At 42.6% G+C, this 26580-nt stretch overlaps 1 protein-coding gene across 2 annotated transcripts in view; it reads right to left on the bottom strand.

Moving 5' to 3' along the window:
* Positions 1 to 26580, bottom strand: part of PAK3 (p21 (RAC1) activated kinase 3) — a 298000-nt gene that overhangs the window by 244176 nt on the left and 27244 nt on the right. The window lies entirely within an intron of this gene.

Here is a 26580-nt window from a genome sequence, read left to right as displayed (position 1 = left end):
CAGAATTATACTGTGTGGGTCCCTGACAGCTCCAAGAGACTGTATCTCTTTCTTTTATTCTCCACACCATCGCTTCCTCTTTGTCTCCCACTCCAGACAAATGAACCCTCTCTCTGCAGTCCACAGAGGCCTAAAGACAGCTCTGCAGGAACTGTTTGGGCTGCTGCCTCTTGTTTAGTATTGGCCAAGGTCTAAAAAATAAAAATAAAAACACAAACTCTGTTGCCATTGAGTCGATTCTGATTCATAGGGACCCTGTAGGACAGAATAGAACTGCCCCATTGGGTTTCCAAGGAGCAGCTGGTGGATTCGAACTGCTGACCTTTTCATTAGCAGCCTAGCTCTTAACCACTGCGCCACCAGGGGTCCTTATTGGCCAAGGCCTACGGGGGCAAAATAAGCAGAGGGCCAAATAGGGGAAGTCAGTCAGATGATGGCCCTCTTGAGACAAAATTTTCCTATGGCTTTCCACCTCATTCCTTCTGAATGGCAATGTCATCATGATGGCCTACAAAGCCCTAAACAACTTGGTCCTACCCTTGAGACCTTTGCTCTCTGCCTGGAATACTCTTCCTTGAGATACCTGCATGGCTCACCTCCTCACTTCCTTCAGGGCTGGACTCAAAGATCCCCTTCTCAGTGAGGCCTTCCCTGACCGCCCTCTTTAAAACCATGGACCTTACTGGTCCCACTCCCCTAACCCCCACATTCCTCACCACTTCAGAATTCCTTATCCCCCTATCTTAACCTTTTCTCCCCATAGTACTTAATACCATGTTACATATTATCCATTTTATGCATTTATTTTGTTTTCCTATCTCCCTCTGGTTCCCCGGGTGGTGCAAATTGTTAAGCACTTAACTACTAACCTAAAGGTTGGTGGTTCAAACCCACCTAGAGGCGCCTCGGAAGAAGGGCCTGTAGATCTGCTTCCGAAAGGTCACAGCCTTGAAAACCCTAGGGAGAGGTTCTACTCTGCACACATGAGGTCACCACGAGTCAGAATCAACTCAACGGCAACTACAACGATAAGAACAACAATCCCACTCTCTGGGCCTATAAGCTTCTTAAGTGCAGGGATCACGCTTGTCCTGTTTGTTGTTGCATCCCAGCAACATGGCCTAGTACATAGTAGCTCCTCAGTCAATATTTGTTAAATGAAATGGCCACTGCATCTCAAATCCATGCCATTTTCTGCAGTTTTGATTTTCTCAACAAAGGAAATTTCAGATTTAAGAACAGAACCCCAAAATTATAACAAGGTGTTGTATCTTAGTACTAAGATTTGGAATGATTTTGTGTATTTTTCTTAATTTTTTCCAGGCTTTCTGTTATGTAGTCATATTACATTAATGATGAACTAGCCATACTATTTATAGTACTAACATTTATTGAATGCTTACTCTATGCCAGGCATTGTGATAAGCACTTTACTTGGATTAACTCATTTAATCCTAACAATAATCCTTTTTTAGTTGGAACTATTATTATTCCATTATAAAGATAAGGAAACTGAGAATATGGAGGTAATGTGAATTGCCCAAGGACACACAACTAGTATCAGTCAGATTGCAAAGCTCATGTCATTACCCCTGACTTCAAAGTAAGATGAAAATTGATGATGACACCTAATATTTATTAACTAATAACCATGTATCAGGCACTGTGCTAAATGTTTAACACACATCATCTCACTTATAGAATAGCCCCATGAGGTAGGAACTATTATTATGCCCATCCACAGAACTAGGCCCTCCTATGGAGCCGTAGTGGCACAGTGGTTAAGAGATTGGCTACTAACCAAAAGGTCAGCTGTTCAAATTCAACAGCGGTTCCTTGGAAACCCTATGGGGCAGTGATCAGTAGTCCCACTTGGCCTCTACTTCAGTTTCATGAGAAGGATGCTTTGAGTCTGTCTTCTGCATTCCAGCCAAGCGGAGAAGTTTGAGGAGCGATAATCTGCCAGCCTCCACTCCATGCAAATTGGGCCTTCAGCACACCTTGTGATTTCAGCCCTTACTTGTGCCATTGCCCCTACCAAGAATGTCCTTCCTCTTTCTTCTAGCAGCCCAATCCTGCCCCTATTTTCCAAACCACAGCTCAAATCCAATCCCTTCCTGGAAGCCTTCAATGATCACCCCCTTCCACCATGATTTTTCATCCTACAGTATCCACATTTTTTTTTAGCCCTGGTCATCTCTGGTTGGCTATTTTCCCACTCACGTATCTACCTCCTTCTCATTTAGACTATAAGCTCATGGAGGCAGCCAGGCCTTGTGCTCCTTGGCATCTCTTGAATACTGGTACATTAGCTCGCACATAGTAGGTGCTCAATAACTGTTTTACTGATTTAATAGTAATATTATATCTTCATAGTTGAAAAATATTTTTTTCAAAGCATTCTCAAACATATTCTCTCACATTAGCTTCACAACAGCCCCAAGAGATAAGAGAATCAAGATCTTATTTTTCTCATTTTACAGTTAAGGAAATTGAGGGCTGGAGGGTTAAGTAAGTTGTCTCAGGTCAAACCTTTGAGAATTGAGCCAAGCCCTCTGGACCTTGAGCCTCAGCTTCTTTGCACTACCCAGAAACCCAGTGCCGTCGAGTTAATTCCAACTCATATCGACCCTATAGGACAGAGTAGAACTGCCCTGTAGGGTTTCCAAGGAACGCCTGGCGGATCTGAACTGCCAACCCTTAAGTTCAGTGGTTAAGCCATAGCACTTAACTACTACGCCACCAGGCACTAGACCACACTGATTCTCTGAGAAGACACTGCTGGCTGGGACCAATGCTAATAACATTCCTATAAAGACCTTGTCTTGATTCTATCACCAGAGCAAAAGCAATAAAGAGTGCCAAGAGGCAATATCCAGAGTTGCAATAGGGAAGGCAGGTAAATTCATATACTCTGGTGCGAAGTGCCTGGGGCTTATCAGATGAGTGATGAAGACTCATATTCCTTGTGAGAAGGGGACTGGGGACTAAAAGCTGCCCTCTACACAGAGCAGATTAGCTCAGTTCTCAACAGAAGGGTGGTAGCCTAGCAGGCAGCAAGGTGAATGTAGTAGGAGGCAAGAAACCTGGATTCAAGACCCAGTTCTGCCAAAAGCTAGCTGTGTGACCATGGGAAAAGTACCTAGCCTCTCTGAGTGTGTACTTCCTCACTGTTGTTGTTAGCTGCCATTGAGTGGGCTCCCAACACATGGAGACCACATACACAATGGGATTGAACCATGCGATCCACAGAGTTTTTTTTTTTAATTGTGTTAAATATAAGTAACAAAACATTTGCCATTTCAACAATCAATAGTGTTTTACAAAGGTTGGTCCAAGAAAGCTTTGCTGACAAAGTGACCACATTCCCACAGGACCACAGTTCACTGGAGCCCAGTAGTAGCTGATTTTTCTAGATGGGGAAAGAGAAGTGAATGAAAGGTTAGGGGAGCTAATAGCCTTAACATACCAAGTGAGGATTAAAAAGATACTGATGTAGGTTAACGTAAATCAAAACAGAGTTTTTAGTTTATTATTTGATTTCACAAAGGCAGTATAAGTGTCTCAAATGGTAAATATCAAGTGCTGGGTAAAAGGGGTTAAATGAGTTAATTCCTCCTTTTTCATACCAGGAAGACGAGTCAACAGGTATTGTCTAAAATTGAGAAGAAGCCCTGGCAGTGCAGTGGTTAAGAGCTATGGCTGCTAACCAAAACATCAGCAGTTCAAATCCACCAGCTGCTCTTCGGAAACCCTATGGGGCAGTTCTACTCTGTCCTATAGTCAAAATCGACTCGACGGCAATGTTTTGGTTTTTTTTTTAGTTGAGAAATCAACAAATTGGGTTATATATAAGCATCTCATATTATCAACTAGATTCTTGCTACTGAAAGCATGGTCTGCGGACCAACAGCATGGGCATCCCCTGGGAGCTCATTAGAAGTGCAGAATCACAGGTACCACCCCAGATACACTGAATCAGAATCCTCACTTTAACAAATGCCCAGGTGATTTCTTCTACGCACATTGATACGTGAGAAGTGCTGAGCTAAAGAGTAAATGACAGTTGGTTGCCAGATGGAGAAAAGTAGAGCATTCCAAACAGGGAAGGGCATTAGGAGAATATTGTGGAATGAAAGAGCATAACATGCCCAGGAAACCATGGGTAGCTTGGTGTGGCTGGAGCATAGGTTAAATGAGAATTTGGGAATTTATCTCCTACCAAGAGAATAGTAAAATGTAACACTGGAAAGATGGTTATGGTCAGATTGCCACGCTAGGAGGTGTGAACTTAATCCTCTAGACAGTGGGGAGTACTGGAAGACTTCAGGCAAAAGGATGAATGATTACATATGTGGTTTAGAAATGTCACTTTGGCTGCAGTGTGGACAATGGATAAGAGAGGGATAAAAATGGATAAGTGAGTAGGTGAGAGAGGCAGGAGGCTATGGCAACAGTGACTGTTTCAGGGCTAGAGTAGTGGTGGTAGCAATGGGAATAAAGAAGAAAGGATGGATTCTAGAAATAATGAGATAGAATTAACAGGATTTGCTCAGCAAGGGGTGGAGGAAAATAATATTATTGGTTTTTGTTACCAAAACAAAAAAACAGACAAACCAAACCCGTTGTCATCGAGTCCATTCCAACTCATAGCGATCCCCCTATAGGACAGAGTAGAACTGCCCCATAGGGTTTCCAAGGAATGACTGCTGGATTTGAACTGCTGATCTTCTGGTTAGCAGCCGAGCTCTTAACCACTGTGCCACCAGGGCTCTGGCTGTGGTTAAGAGGTTTAGAATACTGGCTTTGAAAACAGAAAAGCCTGTGTTTGAATCTGGGTTTCACCACTTCCTAGCTATGTGACCTTGGGTAAGTCATTTGGTCACACTGATTCTCAAGTTGTTTTTTGTTTTGGTCTTTCATCTGTAAAATACATATACTACTACCTACCTCATAAGCATGTGTGAAGGATTAAATGAGATATTGTATGTGACAAGCATCTGCCAATGGCTACACACACCACACATGCCAGATATAATTATTAACTCAATTCTGTCCTGTATTAACTCAATTCTGTCCTATTGGTAGTGATCACAAAAAAAACAAACTCCAAATAATATAAACCACCAAAACCATTTAAGAGGAAGGTGTGGGAGCCAGAGAAAGAGACTTCACTGAAGGACTTTTGGCTCCCACAGGAAGAGCCTCCAGACTGTAGCCGTCCTCCCAGCACTTCCCCTCACTCTTATCCTGTATTGCTCTAAAAGGAGACCCAGTAGGCTAATGAAATAACAATGTGTAGGGGAGGGCACTAAAATAATTTGTCATACTAAGCCATTTGGCATAGCTGATTGGGCAGTGCCAGATAACCTGACACGGCCCACAGCCCAGCAGGTATCTAGTCCAGCTGGTACTAGCTTTCCAGTCTCCCAGCCTATACCTGTGGTTCAGATCAGATTTTTCAAGCAGCAACTTTCCTTTCTGTCTCCCAGCACCTTATCTGGAACACCTTGCCCTGCAAAGCATTTGCTTCCTTGGGTATATTCTGAGGATGGGACTTTCTGGCCCCATCTGGCCTCCTGGTGCCTTGGTCCATGCTTGGTGGATGTAGGCTAAAAAGGCCTAGTGCCTTCTGGGGGATATCTGAGCCAAGAGGAACACACCGGACCTGTCCAGATGAAGACTGTCCATGGCAAAGATGGGGATGTTTTGGCATCCCTATACTCACCCTGTAGGGCCCCACTTTCCTTCCCAAGACTGTGAAGCCAGAAGACAATTATTAGTCAGGCATACAGAACTGTTTGTGGACTAACTAAGCTTCCTGCATCCCTTTCCTTAGCCATTGCTTTGATCATCAGCTCTTCTATAAGCAGAGGAAAGAGTGAAAGGAAAGAAAGTAAAAGTAGACTTAATCAGTTTCTTTCCCTCTTTCTATTTCTCAGACAATGGACTTTGTTGGAAAGGTGGTTGTATTCAGTGGCTAAATATAGGATTTGGGGCTCCTGATATTTTTCAATTATTCTGAATCTCCCTTATCGCCCATCCCCATCAATATTTCTCGTGTGTGGTCCTCCTCTTGCTGCACAAGAATCACTGGCCCCATCCCAGGCCTACTGAATCTAAATCTGGCAGCAGAGCCAGGCCATCTTCATTACTAACAAGCTCCTTAGCTCATTCAAATGTATCTAAAGTGGCATGGCCACATGTAACCAGGAACCCATCTACTTTCTCAGCTCAGAGTCTCTAAAGCTACTTCATGGCCTATGGCCTACCCCTCCCAAGTTATCTAGAATAGAAACAACTAGAAACTTCTAATAACCTGAGCAGTTGCTGTGCACAGCATGCTGTAGTGAAACAAGCACTGACCTAGCTGTCAGCAGATCTGAGGTCTTGTCCTGACTCAGCCACTGACTTGCCAAGAGACCTTGGGTGAGTGAGATGACCTCTCAGAACTGGTTTCCTTATCTATAAAATGAAGGAACGTAAAAATACCACCCCTACCTCCCAGGGTTGCTATGAGGTTCACATGAGAAAGAAAGGAAAGCATTTTGAGAAATATCTAGCACTACACAACTGCAAAAATGTATTCTGCTCATAAAGATGGTCCTGCAGACCTAACAAGAACACGTAGTGCCTGCTGTGTCCTCAAAAAAAGACCCAATTATGATTAGCGGAGTACTGTCCAGTACATTTTTTTTGAAGGCTCTGAAAATTGGGCAAATCGGCTAGCCAAAATCATTAGTTAACCATATGATTCCATCCTCCCATCACGTTGGGTAAATGGAGATTTATTATAGATTTTAGGAAGATGGAAAAAATCTTACCCTAAGGGGGGAGATTCCCCTTGAGAGCCTTATTTCAAAGCTCAGGCCTCTCTACATCAATTCTACCCACTTCCTTACTCACTCATGTATATTCAATAAGCATATTTGGTGCAGTCCCCCCTGCTGCCACTCACAGGTTATCAAAGATCTCAGGGTAATTTCTTACCAAATCCTCCCAGTCCTGGTCAAAGCTAACATGCTTCAAGATGGTAGGACTCACATGAATGGGCTTTATGACTACTCTTTACCCTAATTAATCTGTTTTTCAGGGTTTGCTTCTTTTTAAGTCTCCATGCCCTTCATCACTGAGAGTCATGACAGTTATTTGGACAGGCAGGTTTTGTACAAAGCCCTCACTAACCAAGAGCAACTAAATACCCCAATAAGCCCAGATGCATTTTCTCTCTAATGTGGTCAATGCAATCAGCCTGATACCAGTAGCAATATCCCTAATCTGCCCTGCATCTAAGGCCAGCGCCATTATACAATATGAGAACTCATTCTAATCAGAAAGCAACCAGCTCTACTGACTCAAGTTTGGGATGACAGACATGGGCAGTATGATGGTTAAGATTGTGTGTCAGTTTGGCTAGGCTATGATTCTCAGTGTTTGTATGTGAGCACCCCCATGATCTGCTGTGAGTAGCCAATTAGTTGAAAGGGAGTTTCCTTGGACATGTGGCCAGCATCTGAATATAAATGGATGTCTGGTTTTTTCCTGCTCTGGATCCGGCAGCTCCCTCCTGTTTGTCTGACCTTCAGTTCTTGGAACTTGAGCTAGCAGCTTATCTCCACAGCCTGTGGGCAACAGCCCTGCTCTCCTGCCGACCTTTGGTTCTCCAGACCCTGCAGCTAAGTGAAAAAGGAGAAGACTTGCAGTCTTGCCTGCCGGATATTCACAGCCTGTGAATAAGAGCTATGCTCAATGACCTGCTGATCTTGGGTTCCTCAGCCCCTGCGGCTTTGTGAATCAGGAGAAGCCTCTATCCTAATCCACTTGGTACATTCCAGCTTCTACAACCGCATGAGCCATTTCCTTGCTATAAATCTGTCTCTTTCTGTATATACTTATATGCTTCATTGGTTTTGCTTCTCTAGAGAACCTAGCCTAAGATAGGCAGAGAGGAGAAATGGATTGTACTCCATGTTCTTGGTGGCGATTTCTTGCCTGCTCTGGGATTTGATGCATCAATTCTCTGGATTTCAGTTTCCCCAAATGAAAGATTGCATCATTCAGTGTATCTCAAACTTTTTTGACCATGACCTACAGAAGAAATACATTTGACACGCATACTATATTTTTTTCTAGTTTCTAGAATATATAGCAAAAATTACTGAAATGTATTTATATGTATATGTGTTTATTCATTGTTGTTCTGTGGTGTGAATCGCTTCCAGCTCATAGTAACCCTATATGACAGAGTAGAACTGTCCCATAGGGTTTCCTGGACTGAAATCTTTAAGAAAGCAGATTGCCAGGTCTTTTCTCCTGGTGGCCACGCATATATATCCATATACATCTATAGATACACACACACACACACATATATATATAACGAAAACAGACATTTCAAAAAGCAATAGTTAGCCTTACTGGGTGAAGTCCACAGTGTTATTTCTTATTCCATTCTTTTTTTTTTTTTTTAATGCTAGTCACTATTCATTAAACTGACTTCCTGACCGGTGCAGAATCACTGGCAGTTTGCAAAACACTGCTTAGACGATACTCCCCAAATCTGGTCCCACATCACAGTCCCCTGGAACCCATTGCCATAGAGTCAATTCCCACTCATAGCAACCCTATAGGACAGAGTAGAACTGCCCCATAGGGTTTCCAAGCGGCGGCTGGAGGATTCAAACTGCTCACCTTTTGGTTAGCAGCCGTAGCTCTTAACCACTGTGGCACCAGGGCTCCCAATCCCTTGGAGTCCTTATTAAATACATATTCCCGTGCTCCACTCCAAATCTATGGAATCAGAATTTCTTCAGGATGAGGCCCAGGAATCTGTGTTTTTAGCAAGGACCACTGAGCTATATGCACTTAAGGAATCACAGTTCTCAGCACACAAAAGCAAACAGCAACATCAATAATAATTATCAAATGCCTACCACATGCCAGTGCTGCTGGCATAAGAGCTTCCCATTCACTCTCTTACTTAAATCTTCACAACAACCTCATTTTATAGATGAGGAAATTGAAGCTCAGAGAGCTTCAATAAGCTGCCTAAGGACATACACAGAGGGGTTAAGGAAGTGGCAGGTCTGTGATCCATCGAGGAGTCTGTCTGAGGCCAGTGCTATACCCTTAATGACACCTCCCACAAATCTCCCTTCTGCAATCCCAGGGACCTTGGACCCATCCTGGGCTATCCTATATTATTTCAAATTCCAAGTCATACACCAAAATGGTCCAACCACCATAGGCAAGAAGCAGGCAAAACAACAATAATAATAATTTGCACTTGTATTGAGCTTTATGCTTTCCAGAGCTTATGCGAGTCTCTTTTCTCCACAGTCAGATCTTTCAGTTACCCCATGAGGCAAGTGAGGCAGGTGGGGCAGATGAGAAAAGTCAAGCCCAGAAAGGGGAAGTGATTTACCCAGGGTCTCACAGTAAGTTCATAGTTCAGGCTGAGACACTCTGACTCCCTCTGGCACTTCGACTGGCTTTCTCCAGAGCTCCCAGCTCCCTCATTTCAAATCTATCGCCCTTTAAGGCAGAAGAGGAAGAGATGGCCCACAGGATTTGCCATTTAGTTCGGAAATGAGCACGCTTTCCGTACACACTGCCTGAGGGACAGGTTGCCCTGACCTCCATGGGCTGTACTGAGTAGTGGCTGCATTTCTATTTTTGCCATGCAATTTGCAAAAAGCTCTGCACTATGCTTCAAAGACAAATAATGGATTTCATGATGAAAGAAAAAGGCCCCATCCCTCCCACTGAGGTTAAATGCCACCACTCACTACCAACGCAGCCTTTAGAAGATGAGACCTCACGGAAAACCTAGATGGTGAACTGGACCATCTCCACGATGGCAAAAAACAGGCTGGGAGGGATAAATGCCCCCATTTAGCCTCCTCAGCTGAGGCCCTCCCTCTGTTGAGAACATTCCCCTCTGTTTGCCCCACTGAGAGAGGTGTTGTTTGCAGTATATGTTTATGCGACAAACGAACAGCTATTTATCAAAGACTGTAAGGATTCTAACATTTTTTTTCACTTCTTCCCCTCCATAGGGTAGCTCTTTCCTTCTCTCCCCTTTACTTAACAGCTCCCGAGTGAAACCTCCCACTTGCGAGCCCATCACACACATACACACCCCAGACACACATACACATAGATACACACACAGACATACACTTGAGCGCCTCGTGAAAATAAAAACCAAGACTCCTTCTCTTAGCCTCAGTCTCTTCATCTAGAAAGTAAATGAGTGGAACAAGATGGTCTGTTAGGTCCCTTCTCTGATTCTAGGAGTCTGATATAATATATAGGGAAAGTCCCAGGTATAGCCTTGTGATTCAGCCTCTGGGTATATATATACAAGTGTAAGCTGACTTCAAATTGCATTATAAACAACAGTCTTTTGTTAAACCGGGTCAAAAGAGATAAGAAAAAAAATAATTCTATTATGCCCATAAGCATGCTAACATCTTAAAGATGAGCATTCAATAGGATTATACTTCCTTTTCCCTATCTTGCTTTATTTTTCATTTTCTTTATACGTAGTCAGGATAGCAAAGCCTGCCTAGTCAGTTCCCTCTTCCTTGTGTGTTAATTTCTCTTCCCATGTGAAGGTGCTGGGTGCAATCCAGCTCTTGTAATAGCTGAGGTTTCAGCCCCGCAGAGCTTCAAGTTAATGTCATTCTCACCTCAGTGGAAGCGTTCCATTTGATGTTAGAAAAATCTGAAGAGGTGTAAAATTTACTTTGCTGCTGCAACTCCCTTTTAGTTTGGTGAGGCTGGCTTAGAATTTGAGGGTTTTAAAGACTTCAATATCATGAAAGTATAAAATATCCCTGCTTTTTAATTTGTATTGTCAATCACTGACATGTCTCGTTCCCGGTGGGGACGCTAACTAGACCTGCGCTCGCTGGTTGCTTGCTGTCCGCCAACATAGCAAGCTCTCCCCTACCTGCTTCCCAGGGCTGGGTTCAAGACAAATGAGATTGTAAAGAGGAAATGATCCCAGGGCGTTTTGAAAAAGAGACCAGAGGAAATGAGTGCATTCTCACTCTTCCACAGTACAGCAGAAAGATTCAAGTCAAACTGCATGTGTTTGAATCCAAGTTACTGAATCTCCTGGGTCTCGCTTTCGTCATTGCCAAATGGAGATAATACTAGAATCTACCTCATATGGTTACTGTGGAAATTAAATCAGTAAAATGTATAGAGCAATGGCCAGTACCTGCTAATAATGTCTCAATAACTGCTGGTGATGCTGTTATTATTGCTACCGGCCAAACTGGTCTTCCTGATTTCAGCCTGCATTTTCTGGCTATCTCATTTCGCCAGAAGTTCTGAAAGCACATTAGAGATGGGGCTGCGTGGAGGTTCATCTTAGAGTCAGTCCGATGGGCTGAAATTGCCCGTTTTCCTGTTCATTTATTTATTCACTCAGCAAATATTTCTTGACTACCTATTACACGACAAAGGAGCCCTGGTGGCACAGTGGTTAAGCGCTCGACTGCTAACCAAAAAGGTCGGCAGTTCAAACCCACCAGTCGCTCCACAGGATAAAGATGTGACAGTCTGCTTCCGGCAAGATGAACAGCCTTGGAAACCCTGTGGAGCAGTTCTACTCTTCCCTATAGGGTCACTATGAATCAGAATCAACTGGATGGCAATGGGTTTGGGTTTTGTTTGTTTGTTTTGGTATTACATGTCAAAAGGAGCCCTGGTGGCACAAACAGTTAAGTCCTTGGCGGCTAACTGAAAAGTTGGCAATTTGAACCCACCCAGCAACTCCTCAGGAGAAAGACCTAGAAATCTGTTTCTGTGAAGACTACAGCCAAGAAGACCCTATAGGGCAGTTCTATTCTGTCACATGGGGTCACTATGAGTCAAAAATGACTGCTGGCACCTAACAGCTTTATATGCCGAGCACTGTGCTAGGTCATAAAGACATAATGGTGACCAAGACAAAGTCCTTGCTTAACAGAGTTATTAACACTCTGGAAGGAGGGTTGGACAGACAATACACAACATGAATGAGATTTAAAAGAAAAAAATTGACCCTAAAGGGCAGAGTAGAACTGCCCCATAGGGTTTCCAAGGAGCGCCTGGTGGATTAGAACTGCCGATCTTTTGGTTAGCAGCTGTAGCTCTTAACCACTACAGCACCAGGGTTTCCACATGAATGAGACAGGAACAGAAAATCAGTGTGGTTGGGGGCTGGGGGGGTGGGCATAAGAGGGAGGGTGATATGAGATGAGGCTGCAAACAAGGGCAGGGACGAGATCATTTAAGCCTTGTAGGCCAGGTGAGCCTACCGGCAAACAATTAGATGGTTTTAAGCCAAGGATCAATACGCTCAAATGCTCAAGTTCTTGTTGATGGTTCCCTGGAGTTGAGACTGTTGAAGGCGGAGCTGTCAGTAACTGGTCCAGTGTCTTTGTGTGAATTACAAAAAGATGTCCCTTCCTCAAGTTAAAAAAAAAAAAGGTTAATCTTTTATTGTTCAACCTAAACAATTGTAAGTTCTGCCCAAGGGGGTATGTCAGAGCTCCTGTGCTCACTGCCACATTCCTGGTCACTGGAATACATACATCAGCAGCAGCACTTTGCAGCCAACTGTCCCATCCCCCAGATGAGGCAACTGGGAGGGAGGGATGGGACTTCAGCCTTGAAGAGCAATGGGGGTTGAGGGAGAGAAGTGAACTCAGGGGGCAACCTGGGCTTGAGTGGACAGGATCAACTTGTGTTTGCCAGTGAATGGTGTGTGTGTACATGCACACACTTGAGTATGTGTGTTCTCCTGAATGTATGTGTGACCCTGTGTACTGGTCCAAAAAAACCCAAACCCAGTGCCGTCGAGTCGATTTCGACTATAGCGACCCTGTAGGACAGAGTAGCACTGCCCCACAGACTTTCCAAGGGGCACCTGGCAGATTCAAACTGCCAACCCTTTGGTTAGCAGCCATAGCACTTAACCACTACGCCACCAGGGTTCCCCTACTGGTACAGGCTCATATAGGAGCAGGCTTTCTTCCACAGTTCTCAGACCTGGAGCCAAGAAGCCCAGAATGTCAGCACCCATTGTACGCTCTTATATAAGTTAATATGTGTTCTATGATATAACTGGCACACCATAGCTATGGTATCCTTGAGCCATATATACCCTGAACATTCATAAATGGCAGCCCTAGTAAGGGGGCAAGACTGGGAGCAGGTAGACCAAATAGGAGCCTATTGCAGTGGTCCAGGGGTGAGATGATGGAAGCTCACACTAGGTAATAGCTGAGGAGGCTGTGAGAAGTGGTCAAATTCGGGATGTATTTGGAAGGTTGGTGAGAAGTGGTTGAATTCGGGATATATTTGGAAGCTGATGGCTGTGATGTGATGTGATGTGTGAGGGTATGAGAGGAACTCAGGATAACTACTAGATGTTTGACTTAAGCAACCAGCTGAGTGGCAGTGCCATTTACTGAGTAGGATTGATTAGAAGAGGAACACATTTGTGGGAGAAACATCACAAGTCCTGCTTTGGGCAGTTTCCATCACCTCCAGCTGCCCATCCAAATAGCTGATCTATCAGCCTCTGTATCTTAAGCTCCTTCCCACTGAGGATCTCAAAGCACATTATTAAAGAAGCCTCTGGAAAATTGGTAATCCCTGGTACTTATCTTTTGCCTCAGCAGGTTATCAAGTTTCTTTCAGTATTTCATTTGGCCTCAGATGAAAGAGTCATTTCAATTTGTTCCTACTGGGTTTCTCTACCACTTTCTCAAGCTTCGTGATTTACAACACCCTGATCTCATCTTTTCTCTTCCCTTCTTCTTCCTCCTCCTCCTCTTCCTTTTCTTCTCTCTCTCTCCCTCCTTCTTTCTCTTCCTTTCTTCTCTCTCTCTCTCTCTACACACACACACATATATATACACACACTTACCATTTACAAAAGTGCCTTTCTGAGATAGCTCTTTGTCAAAACCCAAAAACCTTTCTCTTTGGAAGAGTATGCCTGCATTTAAGGATAGGGATTCTCTGTCTGCCACTAAGCTCAACCACTTCACCAAAACCCTCTCCCCAGCAGAGGTGAGAGATACCTGGAGCATGGAGCAGAGCCAAGCAAGCTGAGAAAATGAGCCAAGCTTTGAGAAATTAAAGAAAGTAATGCTGACTAGGGCCGGGGGGGGGGGGTGGAGTTAATCAGGAAATCTTAAGGTCATTGTGATCTCTTTGATTGCATTAACATCTAGTAGCAGAAGACTGCAGATTGATTAATACCTCAGCAGGAGGCAAAAAATTAAGCTAGAAGTGTAGTGCCCAGAGCTGCATCTTCTGTGGGAGAATCAATGCAGCAAGAGAAGCCAGATCTCCTGGGCCAGGCACATTCCCTTAGAACCCAGTGTCTCCCTGGACAGGTATCAAGTGACCTAGGTACCAAACACCTTTCACAAATCTAAATGAGCCCCTTCAACAGCACCCATCTTTCACACCAGATCATGCCAACCCCTGCTCCTCCAAGTATCCAAGTTTCCTGGAATGGCCTAGGGAAGGTACCTGAGGGATGGTGAACTACTCTTGCTAATCTAGGTGAGCTTTGGGGGCTTGTCCCTGATCCATCAGCCCCAGCTCTGACTCTCATTTCTGAGAGCTCCATGCACCTTTCTCTGAATCTGCCCACATTACCAGAAGAGGAAAGGAAATCTACCCCCCTTTCAGTGGCAGGTTGTGTACCTGCCCTCCATAACCAAAAGATGCCATATTGTGGCAGCCTTGCCTCCTTCCAGCTGTAAAACAAAGTGACCTGGAGCGCATGGGGCTTTTTCAGAGAGGGCTGCCCAAGGCAGACATGAACGTGAAAGGAAAAATCAATCAATAATAATCATAGCTCCAATTTCTCAATCGACAACTATGTGCCAGGCACTATCTCAACTGTCTCATTCAATCCTCACACAGGCAGATATGACAAGTGTCACCATTTCACACCAAAAAATCTGAGGCTTAGAGAGGTTAAGGAACTTGTTCAAGGTCACAAAGATGAAAATGAACAAAGCCAGAATTTAAACCCAGATCTGTCTGACTCCAGAGCAAGTGCTCATAACCAGCTGAGTGTGCAGTGGTAGATCCAGAAAATCCCTCTACTTTCAGCCTCTTTCCTTTACAACAAATGCTTCAAATACCTTCAAAATCATTGTGATGACTCCCGAACCTCTGGCTCCAGCCCCAACCTCTCTAATCAGCTTCAATCCCTAGCCAACTCCTATCTACTAGGTGATTCCTTCCCGCTCGAGTCCTGCACTTACACCAACATGACATGCCTGAGACTTAACATTTTTCCCCCAGACCAGCTCTCCCTCCAGACTTGGCTGTTTTTCCAGCATTATCCCAATTTCCAGGCTCCTAAATTCAGAATCATTCCCAACTCTCCAACTCTTCTCTCTCTGGCCACATCTAGTCCGGCACCAAATCTTGGTGATCTTCTCTGCATAAAGTCTCTTGAATCAACCTCTTCCATTTTAAATGCTTCTTGCACACCTTTGACCTCATTTTTTTCTTAAACAACACAATTTTATCATCTCACAGTTTCCATGGGTCAGAAGCCTGGGCACACATGACAGGATTTTCTGCTCAGAGTCTCACTGGCTTGAAATCAAGGTGCCGGCAGGGGTTGTGATTCTTATCTGGAGCTCAGAGTCTTCTGCCAAGATCATTCAGGTTGTTGGCAGAATCCAGTTCCCTGCGGTTGTAGGACTGAGGTTCTTTTTCTTGATGGTTGTAGGCTAAGCCCTCTCTCTGCCCCTAGAGGCCACCTGCAGTCCTTTGCCTTGTGGCCTCCCCCCCCCCCGCCCCTCCATTAACACCCAGATGTTCACAATAGATTTCTTCCAGGCAGTAGGAGTTCGTCTCTGTGACTTCCTTTTCTGCCCTATTTTTTTTTAAACTTGATTTTTAGAATTATTTCAGACTTACTGAAAAGTTTAAAAATAATACATAGAATTCCCATATACCCTTCACTAAGGCTCGTCAAACATTAACTTTTTACCACATTTGCTTCATCCTCTTTTTTCACTTTCTTTCTGTACATATTTCTTTCTGTACAAACATACTCTTTTTTTCTGAAGTATTTGAGAGTAAGTTGTGGGCATCATGCCCCTTTGTCCTTAAATATTTCAGAACGTATAGCCTTAAAAACAAAGGCATTAGCTTATATAGCCTTGGTACAATTATCAAAATCAGGAAATTAATATTGACACCTTATCTAAAGATCTCCTTCAAATTTTACCAAGTGTTCCCATAACGTCCTTTAGAACCAAAAAAAAAATTTATCTGGCATAGAATGCAAACCAGAATCAATCATTGAGTTTAGCTGTTATGTCTCCTTACCAGTAAAAAGCAGTTGCTGTTGAGCTGACTCTGACTCCTGGAGACCTCAACGTGCATCAGAGTAGAACTGTGCTCCACAGGGGTTTTGCTGGCTGATTTTTCAGAAGGAGATCACCAGACCTTTCTCCAGAGGCACTTCCGGGTGGACTCAAACCTCCAACCCTTCGGTTATGAGTCAAGCGTGTTAACCATTTACACCATGTCTTTTTACTCTCCTTTAACTGGGAACAGTCCCTCAGTCTTTCTTGTTCTTTCACGATCTTGATTATTTTTGAAGAAAAAACTGGCCTCAGATTTTTGCTACACTTCACCTCACAGTGGACAGGAGAACAGAATATTCCCTGACTCCCAAACTATAGAATCATAGAATATGGAACCCCATCTCTCCCTCCCCCCCAAAAAAACAAATTCATTGCTGTCAAGTTGATTCTGACTCATAGCAACTCTATAGGATAGAGTAGAACTGCCCCATAGAGTTTGTGAAGAGCGTCTGGCGGATTTGAACTGCTGACCTTTTTAGCAGCTGTAGCACCTAACCACTACACCACCAGGGTTTCCAGGATGTGGAAAGGAATTTAAAAATGAACTACTCTACTGGGTCCCAAACTGTAGTCATGCACCCCTCAAAAATTTGGCCATGTTATTTACTCAACACTTTTCTTCAAATTAATTTACATTTAAAACTTAATTACTGTGGTAGGCAAGATTCTAAAAATGATCCCCGAATGACCCTCACTCTTGTATAACTCCCTTGCCTTTGAGTGAGGGTGGAAACTGAATATGATGAGAAATCATTCCAATAACTGTTAACATTTTATGGCAAAAGGGGGATTATCTGGGTGGGCTTAATCTAATCATATGAACCTTTTAAAGGCAGTTTTCTCTAGCTAGTTAAGTAGAAGGGGAAGTCAGAGAGATTCAAAGCATGAGAAGGATTTCACATGCCAGATTGTCAGGTTGCTGGAGGCGGTCCCCTGAGAAAAAATGCAAGAGGCCTCTAGGAGCAGAAAGAAGCCACTAGCTGACAGCCAGCAAGAAAACAAGGACCTCAGACCTGCAGCCCGAAAGAACTGAATTCTGCCAACAACCTGAATAAGCTTGGAAGTGGATTCTTCCTCAAAACTTCTAGACAAGAATTCAGCCAAGCTAACATCTTAATCTCATCCTTGTAAAACCCTGGCCAGAGAACCCAGTCAAATCTTCAAGGACTTCTGACCTACAGAACTGTGAGATAAAAAATGGGTATTGTTTTAAGTTGCCAAATTTGTGGTCATTTGTTACACTGTAATAAAAAAAATAATGCAATTACCTACTCTAGTCTTATCCTAAGCAATTAGATTTATAAAACTATGATTCTGGTCTTCTAGTTATACATTTTTCCAATATACATGAAAAGACATACATATTAAAATTAATAAAATGTCTATCTGGGTTGCAATTCATGTAATTGTGCTTACCCTATATTTTGGGAAATCACAGCCTAGGCCAGTTCACATTTTATGGATGTGGAAACAGAGACCTAGAGAGAGCAAGGTTGTCTATTGTGTCATTGGTGGGATCACCCATTGCTCCTTACATACTTGACTTATTACTGTCCCCAGCATACAACTTACATCTGTCCCTTTTATGTTTCTGCTCCTATCACTATATCCCTCTCAAGATTCCTTAAGTACTCTTCCCTAAAGAGGCCAGATCAAGTTCCTCTTCTTCCACAAAATTACCACAGGTTAATGTGGCTCCCCAAGTTCTACCCTTCCTCTGAATTTTTGGAGTACAGAATGGGTATATCATTTACTTATCAATCTTGGAATCATTAAACTTCCTGGTGAAGGGCCTCACACTAATGGCACATGCTATAATTCAACTCTTAAACTTTATAGATGTGCCAAAGGACAAAAATTTGTGACCCACGGGTATCACTTGTAGAAAAATAAGGTAGACGTATTTTACCTATGTCGTTGTTACGTGCCGTCAAGTCGGTTCCGACTCATAGCGACCCTACGCACAACAGAACGAAACACTGCCTGGTCCAGAGCCATCCTTACAATCGTTGTTATGCTTGAGCTCATTGTTGCAGCCACTATGTCAATCCACCTCATTGAGGGTCTTCCTCTTTTCAGCTGACCCTGTACTCTGCCAACCATGATGTCCTTCTCCAGGGACTGATCCCTCCTGACAACATGTCCAAAGTATATAAGACGCAGTCTCACCATCCTTGCTTCTAAAGAGCATTCTGGCTGCACTTCTTCTAAGACAGATTTGTTCATTCTTTTGGCAGTCCATGGTATATTCAATATTCTTCACCAACACCACAATTCAAAGGCATCAATTCTACTTTTTTTACCTATACCTTATGCAAAATACAGCTAAAAACTCTGGATATTATATATAAAAGAAACATAGAATGATTATGAAAGGTGGAGAGAAGAAAGCAGACTAGCTAAGGACCTAAGTAACTGAAGATCGACATTGTGGTAAATCCCCAGAGTTTTATTTTTGCCTCATATATCCCAGATTGGGTGCTGAAGAAGCCCAGAACCTGGATATGCCAATGGGTACAGACAAAAAGACACCAACAAAAGCCTGCTTTCTCAGCCAAAGGAGGAGAAAAAGGACAGCCTAGAAAGAGAGAAAACATCTAGACAAGAACCATTCTACTCCAGCCAAACACCACGTGAAAAACTACGGCCCCACCTCCACCCATGCCATCCTTATGAGGCTGTAATGAAGTGACATAACCTCCTCACTGAAGTGGTGTCAGAGAAAGCTAAACGTGAAGCTGGGGCTTTCATTCCCACTGGTAGGTAACAAGGCCACAGCACTGGCAGTGTCAGTGGAAATCACATGGGGAGGCTGCACTTCCAAATTCACCTGGCAGTAAAAGTCATCCCTCCCCATCCTGCTAGAATGGTGTCAGAGGAGGTCTACTACAGAGTCAGTACTTTCATCACTGGCCAGAGGTAGGTATCAGTGGGGACCATGAAAAGCAGTAACAAGGTATACCTGCCCCTCCAAGTCAGGGTAGTGTCAGCAGGTAGAGATCTGGTAGGGAGCCTGAGCAATGTCAATGGAGGCCAAGTGGGGAACCTAGACTTCCATTCCCATTTGGCAGCAATGAGATGGTATCCCTTCCTCCCCAATGGGATGGTTTCAGAGGATGCTTGCTAAAACAGGCCATTTAAATAAGATCCACAGACTCCTAATATAATGCTGAAAATGTCCAGATTTCAATAAAAAATAACTTAGCATACCAGAAACCAGGAAAACCTAAACTTGAATGAGAAAAAGCAATCAACAAATGCCAACAAGATGATAAAGATGTAATTATCTGACAATTTTAAAACAGCCATTATAAAAATATTTTAATGAGCAATTTGGATACACTTGAAACAAATGAACAAAAAATAAAGTCTCAGCAAAGGAATAAAAGACATAGAGAAGAACCAAATGGAAATTTTAGAACTGAAAAATAGCCAAAATTATAAATGGAATGGATGGGCTCAAAGGCATAGTGGAGAGGACAGAGGAAAGAATTCGTGAGCTTGAAGAGAGAACAGAAATTACAAAACCTGAAAAATTAAGAGAAAAGAGACATAAAAAAAATGAGGAGAGTCTCCAAGGCCTGTGGGACTATAACTAAAGATCTAACATTTGTGTCATCAAAATCCCAGAAACTGAGGAGAAAAAGGATGGGGCTTAAAAAGTATTCAAAGGAATGTTGGAAATTCCCCAAATTTGGCAAAAGACACTAATGTACACAGAGAGGAAGCTGAGTGAACCCCAACTAGGATAAGCCCAAAGAAATCCACCACAAGACATATCATAGTGACACTTTAGAAAACTAAAGACAAAAGAAAAAAATCTTGAATGCAGCAAGAGAAAAATGACGCCTAATCTAGGGGCAGAGTCAGGGGAGCCATTTGAACTGACAGCAGATATCCCATCAGAAATGATGGAAGCCAGAAAACAACTGGCACATCTTTCCATCTTTAAAGTGATGAAAGGAAAGAATGTCAATCCAGAATTCTATATCCAGTGAAAGTATCCTTTAGGAATTAAGGGGAAATAAAAACATTCTCGGATAAAGGAAAGCTAAGATAATTTGTTGCCAGCAGACTTACCCTAAAAACACAGCTAAAGAAAGTTCTCGAAACAGAAAGGAAATAATAAAAGAAGGACTCTTGGAACATCGTAAAGGAGGAAAGTACAGGGTAAGCAAAAATACGGATAAATACAATAGATTCTCTTCTTCTGAGTTTTTTTTAAATTATGTTTGATGGTTGAAACCCAACCAAACAACCCTCAGCTCTCCCACAGGACCAGTAAACAGAGACTGGAGCTCCCTCACCTACCCTGCCACCCATTCACCTGGAGACAGGTAAGGAGTGCTCCAACATGGCCAGTCCAATGACCAGAGCATGATGCCAGCCATGCCTGCCAGGCATCATCGATTCAATACAAAACAAAAAAACACAACACAGCAAACAAATATACAATTTAAAAATAAATACAATAACTCCATAATGTCCTCAAAACAACAGACAATAGCAAACCACCTAAAGAAACACAGCAAGATAGCCCTAACAAGTGACCAAAATAAAGAATCAGAAATTCTCCATGAGAAAGAAAAGATGAATAACTTAATGCGTGATCCGAATCCCAGAAATGGAGAAGTCAACAAAGAACAGAGAGAAATTGCTGAAGATTTGCTGACAGAAAACTTCCCTAATATTCTGAAAATTGAGAGCTTCCTAATGAGGAAAGTAATGGAGCTTCATAATGAGGAATTCAAAAGACTTGTGCATAGGGTCAAAGCAATGGTGACGTAGTGGTTAAGAGCTACAGCCGCTAACCAAAAGGTCGCTAACCAAAAGGTCGGCGGTTTGAATCCACCAGGTGCTCCTTGGAAACCCTATGGGTCAGTTCTACTCTGTCCTATAGGGGCGCTATGAGTTGGTATTGACTCGATGGCAATGGGTCTGTTTTTTGTTTTGTTTTGTTTTTGTATGTACAGGGTCCTCAAAGGAATCAAGAAAAAAACAACAAAACCAAGGAAAGCATAGACAAGATGCTAGAGGAATTCAGGAAAACAATACAAGAACATTTGACAAAGTAAATAAACAATTAGAAACCATACAAAAACAATAACTAGAAATTCAGAAGCTTAACAATAAATTTTCAGAAATAGACAACTCAGTGGAAAGTCATAGGCATAAGAATCAAAGCAACGGAAGACAAGATCAGAAGAATAGAAGATAAATACCTTGGTAACAATCTGTTCGAGGAACAATAACTGGATAAGCACTCCCAGGTATTTATCCCAGAGAAATGAAAATTTATGTCCACATGAATGTTCATAGCAGCTTTATTCATAATAGCAAAAAAATGCATTCAGCCCAGATGTCCTTCGACAGGTGAATGATTAAACAAACTGGTACATACATACCATGAAATACTACTCAGCAATAAAAAGGAGCAATAAGGAACATCATGATAAATGGAGAAAAAACTGAAGTTGTTAAGGATTTCATTTTACTTGGATCCACAATCACACCCATGGAAACAGCAGTAAAGAAATAAAATGACGCGTTGCCTTGGGCAAGTCAGTTGCAAAAAATCTCTTTAAAGTGTTAAAAAGCAAAGATGTGACTTTAAGGACTAAGGTACGCCTGACCCAAGCCATGGTGTTTTTAATCGCCTCATATACACGCTGAAGCCAAAGCTGAAGAAGAATTGACACCTTTGAAATATGGTGTTAGTGAGCAATATTGAATAGACTGCCAAAAGAATGAACAAACCTGTCTTGGAAGAAGTACAGCCAGAATGTTCCTTAGAAGCAAGGATGGCAAGACTTCATCTCATATATTTTGGACATATTATCATGAGGGCCCAGTCCCTGGAAAAGGACATCATGCTTGGTAAAGTAGAGGGTCAGGGAAAAACAGTAAGACCTTCAACAAGATAGATTGACACAGTGGCTTCAAATGAGCTCAAGCATAACAATGATTGTAAGGATGGTACAGGACCAGGCAGTGTTTCCTTCTGTCATACACAGGGTTGCTGTGAGTTAGAACCGACTCAATGGCACCTAACAACAACAACAAATAAAAAGGAACAAATTATTAATACACACAACAACTCTGATTGTATTATGCTGAGTGAAAAAAGCCAATTTCAAAAGGTCACACATTACGTGATTCTATTTATATAATACTCTTGAAATGACAAAATTACAGAGATGGAGAATAGATTAGTAATTGCCAGGAGCTAGGGGTGGTGAAAGACATGGAGATAGAAAACCAAAAGGGAAGAACACGCTTGGCATTTCTTAAGCTGAAGGAATCGAAGAAAAACATTCAAGGCTCGAGTTGCAATACTGAAGGACTCTATGTGCAAAATATTGAATGACACAGGAAGCACCACAGAAGATGAAAGGAATACACAGAGTTGCTGTACCAAAAAGAAATGGTCGACATTCAATTATTTCAGGAGGTAGCATATGATCAAGAACGGATGGAAGAAGTCCAAGCTGCACTGAAGGCATTGGTGTAAAAAAAAAAAGGCTCCAGGAAATGATCGAATAACAGTTGAGATGCTTCAACAAATGGGTGCAACCCAGGCAGCACTCACTATGCCAAGAAATTTGGAAGACAGCTACCTAGCCAACCAACTGGAAGAGATTCCTATTTGTGTCCATTCCAAAGAAAGGTGATCCAACAGAATGTGGAAATTATCAAACAATATCATTAACATCACACATAAGTAAAATTTTGCTGAAGATAATTCAAAAAAAGCTGCAGCAATATACGGACAAGGAACTGACAGAAATTCAAGCCAATTCCGAAGAGGACATGGAATGAGGGGCATCATTGCTGATGTCAGATGGGTCCCGGCTGAAAGCAGAGAATACCAGGAAGATGTTTACCTGTGTTTTGTGGACTATGCAAAGGCATTTGACTGTGTGAATCATAACAGATTATGGATAACATTGCAAAGAATGGGAATTCCAGAACACTTAATTGTCCCCATGAGGAACCTGTACATAGACCAAGAGGCAGTTATTCCAACAGAACAAGGGGATACCGCATGGTTTAAAATCAGGAGCGTGCGTCAGGGTTGTATCCTTTCAACCACGCCTATTCAATCTGTATGCTGAACAAATAATCCCAGAAGCTGGATTATATGAAGAAGACCAGGGCATCAGGATTGGATGAAGACTTATTAACAACCTGCGTTATGCAGATGACACAACCTTGCTTACTGAAAGTGAAAAGGACTTGAAGTACTTACTGATGAAGATCAAAGGCTGCAGCCTTCAGTACGGATTATACCTCAACATAAAACAAAAATCTTCACAACTGGACCAATAAGCAACATCATGATAAATGGAGAAAAGATTGAAGTTGTCAAGAATTTCGTTTTACTTGGATCCACAATCAACACCCACAGAAGCAGCAGTCAAGAAATCAAAAGACATATTGCACTGGACAAATTTGCTGCAAATGACCTATTTCAAGTGTTAAAAAACAAAGATGTCACTTTGAGGGGTAACGTGTACCTGACCCAAGCCATGGTATTTTCAACTGTCACGTACACATGCGAAAGCTGAATGAATAAGGACAGTGAAAGAAGAATTAATGCCTTTGAATTACGGTGTTGGCAAATATACTAAATATTCCATGGATTGCCAGAAGAACGAACAAATCTGTCTTGGAAGAAGTACAGCCAGAATGCTCCTTAGAAGCCAGAATGGCAAGACTTCGTCTCACGTACTTTGGACATGTTATTAAGAAGGGCTATTCTCTGGAGAAGACATCATGTTTTGTAAAATAGAGGGTCAGCGAAAGAGAGGAAAACCTTCAACAAGATTGATCGACACAGTGGGTGCAACAATGGGCTCAAGCATAACAACAACCATGAGGATGGCGCAGGACCTGGCAGTCTTTCATTCTGTTGTTCATAGGGTTGCTATGAGTCGGAACTGACTTGAAGGCGCCTAACAACATTGATGGTGGTGGGAGCGGAGTGGGTGTGACTATAAAGGGGTAGCACAAGGAGGATCTTTCTAGTGATGGAACAGTTTTATATCTTGACTGTGGTGGTGGATACGCAAACCCACAAATGTGATAAACTGACATAGAACAATATACATGCATTGTCAATTTCCTGGTTTTGACATTATACTATGGTTACATAACATGTAACCACTGGGAGAAACTGGATGAAGGGGACACAGGATCCCTCTGAACCTCGGAGTCATGAAAAACATTTGGAAATAGTGGTGAGGGTTGTACGATACGGTGAATGTAACTAATGTCACTGAACTGTACAGTTAAAAATGGTTAAAATGGCAATTTTTTGTTATATATGTTTTGTTGTTGTGCCAAACCCAAACCAGTTGCTGCTGAGTCGATTCCAACTTGTGGCGCCCCACGTGTGTCATGGTAGAACTGTGCTCCAGACACTTTTCAATGGCCGATTACCATCTTTGCCACTCCCGGTGAACCTATAATTATTCCAAAACAAAAGGTTTAAAAAAAATTTTTAAACATTGTGGCTCACAGATGTGTTTTGTTTGGCCTGCAGTGTCCTGACATTTAAAATAATTAGTTGTTGAGGAATTTCACATAAATATCTGAATTTCTATCTACTCTTGAAAAAATCATAAGACCTGGAAACCCTGGCCCCACATTCTCAGGTTGCCACTCTTTTTCATAGGATTGTTCTGTCCAGCTCATCACAGCTCTCACCCAGGCCTTTGCAGTCATTTATGTAACCAGCCTGGCCAACAAAGGCATTTGAGTTTGTGACTCCTGGTTATGCTTTTGTCCCCAACCCTGCACCTATCTGAGCTCTTCTACCTGTTTCCAGCACACACATGCCCAAAGCAGGAACCGTGCGTACCTTAGCACTGGTCCCTCTCAAGCTCAGGGAAAATCGAGCTTAGGCCTCTCACCTTTTGCCATCAGCTCTGGCCCTCCTCACTCATTAGTCCCTGTTCTGTTTATTTTTTGCCCCCTTAGCTCTGTTTTAATTTTCGGCCCATATGGAAGCTTGTAGGAAGTTGTCACTGTTAACTATGCCATTGGCTTCCTGAACTACAGTGAGGGACACAGGGTGTCCTAAGTGGACACACCACGCACAGGTCAGGGCTCTCCACTCCTATGTACTGTCTGGGGAGGAACATCAGACACTCTGGGAGCTGACTGAGAGCTAAGCATGCACCACAAAGCTCTCCCAGGCCCTGTGGAGTTGTCTAGCATTTCCCTGCACGCAGGGAATGCAGTTTGGCAGCACACATAGGACACAATCATTGCTCTCTGGCACAGAGCATTCTTGGGGGTAGGATCCACCCCACACACAGACAGTGCAGACATATCCTCTTCCAGCTTTCTTTCCTTTTCCTTAGAACTTGTTTTTATTACAAAAGCAAATCATATCCATTTAGAATTCAGGGAAAATTACAGAAAAAATTTAAAGGAGAAAAATAATCTCCTGCAACCTTACTACCTTAGAGGCAATTACTTCAAACATTTTGGTGTGTTTCCTTCCAGTCTTTTTTTGTATATTTTTATAACACACACACACTCCAAAATGGTGTCACACCCTATGTATCATTTCGTAGCCTGCTCTTCTCCCGTAATTGTATATTATAGACATGTTCCCTTGTCAATAAACATTCTTCTAAAACAGCTGTCCCAATCTATTTAAGATTATATTTAAATGGAACTGTTGGCCTTAGCTGGGCTTTTTTTTTTTCCTTGTCATTTTGTTAAGAGGGTCTGTCTCATGCTCTCGCTCTCCTTCCCTCCCTCTTCGCTTTCTCCCTCCCTTTCTTTCTTTGACATACTAAGTGAAACAGATTCACAAGGATAAAGGTTTTAGGGGGAAGCCGTGAGTCTGAGGAGGGTGTAGAATGAAGAGGAGGTTTGGCGGGTAGAGATGAAAAGCTGCTGTGGTCAAAAATGGTCTGTGAATCCAAGTGGCACAATGAATTGTCCTTCCCTCCTTTGTGTGTGAGTGAATGGAGCGGGAACCCTGGGGCCAACAAAGACCATCTTTCTTTCCATTAAGGAGACTCCAGCTGTGGAAACCCATTTTTCATATTAGAAGAATATATTCCTTTTTTCAGGTAACATATATTTGACTATTCATTGAAACAGTGAGGCTAAATCAGTTTAGTGAATGGTAATCACCCTCATTTACCGA

The sequence above is a fragment of the Loxodonta africana genome, chromosome X (assembly GCF_030014295.1).
Source record: "Loxodonta africana isolate mLoxAfr1 chromosome X, mLoxAfr1.hap2, whole genome shotgun sequence".
In the NCBI taxonomy this organism is placed as follows: domain Eukaryota; kingdom Metazoa; phylum Chordata; class Mammalia; order Proboscidea; family Elephantidae; genus Loxodonta; species Loxodonta africana.
This window is presented reverse-complemented; position numbering and strand designations above follow the sequence as displayed.